Raw genomic sequence first — 4,506 nt, forward strand, 5'->3', positions numbered from 1 at the left:
CCTCACCACCTCCCTGACCGTCGTCTCTGCCTCACCACCTCCCTGACCGCCGTCTCTGCGTCACCACCTCCCTGACCGCCGTCTCTGCGTCACCACCTCCCTGACCGCCGTCTCTGCGTCACCACCTCCCTGGCCGCCGTCTCTGCATCACCACCTCCCTGACCGCCGTCTCTGCGCCACCACCTCCCTGACCGCCGTCTCTGCGTCACCACCTCCCTGACCGCCGTCTCTGCGTCACCACCTCCCTGACCGCCGTCTCTGCGCCACCACCTCCTCACTATCTCTGCGTCACCACCTTCCTGACCGCCGTCTCTGCGCCACCACCTCCCTGACCGCCGTCTCTGCGCCACCACCTCCCTGACCGCCGTCTCTGCGCCACCACCTCCCTGACCGCCGTCTCTGCGCCACCACCTCCCTGACTGCCGTCTCTGCGCCACCACCTCCCTGACCGCCGTCTCTGCGCCACCACCTCCCTGACCGCCGTCTCTGCGTCACCACCTCCCTGACCGCCATCTGCGCCACCACCTCCCTGACCGCCGCCTCTGCGTCACCACCTCCATGACCGCCGCCTCTGCGTCACCACCTCCCTGACCGCCGCCTCTGCGTCACCACCTCCCTGACCGCGTCAGTAATAATCATACCTCCCAACTTTTAAATTCGGAAAAGAGGGACATTTTAAGCCACGCCCCCTAATATCCGGTATAAACACATCAAATCACGGCAGGATCCTTCTGCAAATAACGCGCGCACATTCTCACTGAGGATCTCTGGACTGTCTGGATATCACATATATTATATTTCAGGTGATTTCGTCTTTGTGTTACTTTTCCTATCTTGGGTATAACATTTGCTCATCACGGCGGCAGCGGCTGCAGGACAAACCAAGAGGCTGAGAACAATGAAAGTCAAGAGGGAGACCCTGTGGTTGATGACTTTTCAATTGACAGGTAGCAGAGTTAAAAGATGGGGATTTTTTTTTCCAGTTGTGTAACTCTGCTACCGGTCAATGGAAAAATCATCCACCAGAGGGAAAAAGGTTTCCCCACGGCGGAGTACCACAAGGAAACACCTGGGAATCAAACGTGACGGGGAAACATTTTTTCCTGTGGTGGATGACTTTTCAGCTGACAGGTAGCAGAGTTACATGAAGGGGAATCATTTTTCATTGATGTCTAGTTTCTACTGCAGCGCAGGGAAGACAGAAGTCGCTGGAGGGGAGAAGAAGTTTTTTTACTCTTCATATTAGTAACTTTATTTTTTTTACGGATTAAATTGCTGATCCATTCATTTCTATATACCTCCAGGTAAGTTCTCAGGTAAAAAAAACAAAACACAGCCCCCTGTAGATAGCTCCACACACAGCCCCCAGTAGATAGCTCCACACACAGCCCCCCTGTAGATAGCGCCACACACAGCCCTTCTGTAGATGGCACCACACACAGCCCCCCTGTACATAGCTCCACACACAGCCCCCCTGTAGATAGCGTCACACACAGCCCTTCTGTAGATGGCACCACACACAGCCCCCCTGTACATAGCGCCAGACACAGCCCCCCTGTAGATGGCACCACACACAGCCCCCCTGTAGATGGCACCACACACAGCCCCCCCTGTAGATGGCACCACACACAGCCCCCCCTGTAGATAGCTCCACACACAACCCCCCTGTAGATAGCGCCACACACAGCCCTTCTGTAGATGGCACCACACACAGCCCCCCTGTACATAGCTCCACACACAGCCCCCCTGTAGATAGCGTCACACACAGCCCTTCTGTAGATGGCACCACACACAGCCCCCCTGTACATAGCTCCACACACAGCCCCCCTGTAGATGGCACCACACACAGCCCCCCTGTAGATGGCACCACACACAGCCCCCCCTGTAGATGGCACCACACACAGCCCCCCCTGTAGATCGCTCCACACACAACCCCCCTGTAGATAGCGCCACACACAGCCCTCCTGTAGATAGCGCCACACACAGTCCCCCTGTAGAAAGCGCCACACACAGCCCCCCTGTAGAAAGCGCCACACACAGCCCCCCTGTAGAAAGCGCCACACACAGCCCCCCTGTACATAGTGCCACACACAGCCCCCCCCCTGTACATAGTGCCACACACAGCCCCCCTGTACATAGCGCCACACACAGCCCCCCTGTACATAGCGCCACACACAGCCCCCCTGTACATAGCGCCACACACAGCCCCCCTGTACATAGTGCCACACACAGCCCCCTGTACATAGTGCCACACACAGCCCCCCCTGTACATAGCGCCACACACAGCCCCTGTACATAGTGCCACACACAGCCCCCCTGTAGATAGCGACACACACAACCCCCCTGTAGATAGCGCCACACACAGCCACCCTGTAGATAGCTCCACACACAGCCCTCCTGTAGAAAGCGCCACACACAGCCTCCCTGTAGATAGCTCCACACAGCCCCCCTGTAGATAGCTCCACACACAGCCCCCTGTACATAGCGCCACACACAGCCCCCCTGTAGATAGCTCCACACACAGCCCCCCTGTACATAGCGCCACACACAGCCCCCCTGTAGAAAGCGCCACACATAGCCTCCCTGTAGATAGCGCCACACACAGCCCCCCTGTAGATAGCGCCACACACAGCCCCCCCTGTACATAGTGCCACACACAGCCCCCCTGTACATAGCGCCACACACAGCCCCCCCCTGTACATAGCGCCACACACAGCCCCCCTGTACATAGTGCCACACACAGCCCCCCTGTACATAGTGCCACACACAGCCCCCCCTGTACATAGCGCCACACACAGCCCCTGTACATAGTGCCACACACAGCCCCTGTAGATAGCGCCACACACAGCCCCTGTACATAGTGCCACACACAGCCCCCCTGTAGATAGCGACACACACAGCCCCCCCTGTAGATAGCGACACACACAGCCCCCCCTGTAGATAGCAACACACACAGCCCCCCTGTAGATAGCGCCACACACAGCCCCCCTGTAGATAGCGCCACACACAGCCCCCCTGTAGATAGCGCCACACACAGCCCCCTGTACATAGCGCCACACACAGCCCCCTGTACATAGTGCCACACACAGCCCCCCCCCTGTACATAGTGCCACACACAGCCCCCCTGTAGATAGCAACACACACAGCCCCCCTGTAGATAGCGCCACACACAGCCCCCCTGTAGATAGCGCCACACACAGCCCCCCTGTAGATAGCGCCACACACAGCCCCCCTGTAGATAGCGCCACACACAGCCCCCTGTACATAGCGCCACACACAGCCCCCTGTACATAGCGCCACACACAGCCCCCCCTGTAGATAGCAACACACACAGCCCCCCTGTAGATAGCGCCACACACAGCCCCCCCCTGTACATAGTGCCACACACAGCCCCCCCCTGTACATAGTGCCACACACAGCCCCCCCTGTACATAGTGCCACACACAGCCCTCCTGTACATAGTGCCACACAGCCCCCCCTGTAGATAGCGACACACACAGCCCCCCCTGTAGATAGCAACACACACAGCCCCCCTGTAGATAGCGCCACACACAGCCCCCCTGTAGATAGCGCCACACACAGCCCCCCTGTAGATAGCGCCACACACAGCCCCCCTGTAGATAGCGCCACACACAGCCCCCCTGTACATAGCGCCAGACACAGCCCCCTGTACATAGTGCCACACACAGCCCCCTGTACATAGCGCCACACACAGCCCCCTGTACATAGTGCCACACACAGCCCCCCCTGTGGATAGCAACACACACAGCCCCCCCTGTAGATAGCAACACACACAGCCCCCCTGTAGATAGCGCCACACACAGCCCCCCCTGTACATAGCGCCACACACAGCCCCCCCTGTACATAGCGCCACACACAGCCCCCCTGTACATAGTGCCACACACAGCCCCCCTGTAGATAGCAACACACACAGCCCCCCTGTACATAGTGCCACACACAGCCCCCCTGTAGATAGCGCCACACACAGCCCCCCCTGTACATAGCGCCACACACAGCCCCCCCTGTACATAGCGCCACACACAGCCCCCCCTGTACATAGCGCCACACACAGCCCTCCTGTACATAGTGCCACACACAGCCCCCTGTACATAGTGCCACACAGCCCCCCCTGTGGATAGCGCCACACAGCCCCCCCTGTACAGTGCCACACAGCCCCCCTCCCCCTTTGTGCCACATAACCCCCCCCCTCCCCTTGTACTTTGTGCCACACAGCCCCCCTCCCCTTGTACTTTGTGCCACCTGCTACCCCTCTCCGCTCTCCCTGACGTCACTCACCGTTAGGAGGAGGCTGGGGGTCTTGCAGCGGCGTTCTCATTCATTGGGGTCGATGCCGGCCCGTGAGTATCACCGGTCAGGTAACTGGACCACTCTCGGCCGGCATCGACCCCAGTCATAACGCCGCTGCAAGACCCCCAGCCTCCTGCCGCTGATCGCTGCTGCTTGTCCGGCCTTGAAGGGCGCCTGTCAGCAGCGATCAGCCCCCAC

The 4,506-nt window shown here is 59.3% G+C and overlaps 1 protein-coding gene across 1 annotated transcript in view; it reads right to left on the reverse strand.

Annotated features, from left to right (window-relative positions):
• Positions 1-4,506, reverse strand: part of RIPOR3 (RIPOR family member 3) — a 97,191-nt gene that overhangs the window by 92,170 nt on the left and 515 nt on the right. The gene's annotated exons all lie outside the window — the stretch shown is intronic.

The sequence above is a fragment of the Rhinoderma darwinii genome, chromosome 13 (assembly GCF_050947455.1).
Source record: "Rhinoderma darwinii isolate aRhiDar2 chromosome 13, aRhiDar2.hap1, whole genome shotgun sequence".
Classification (NCBI taxonomy): domain Eukaryota; kingdom Metazoa; phylum Chordata; class Amphibia; order Anura; family Rhinodermatidae; genus Rhinoderma; species Rhinoderma darwinii.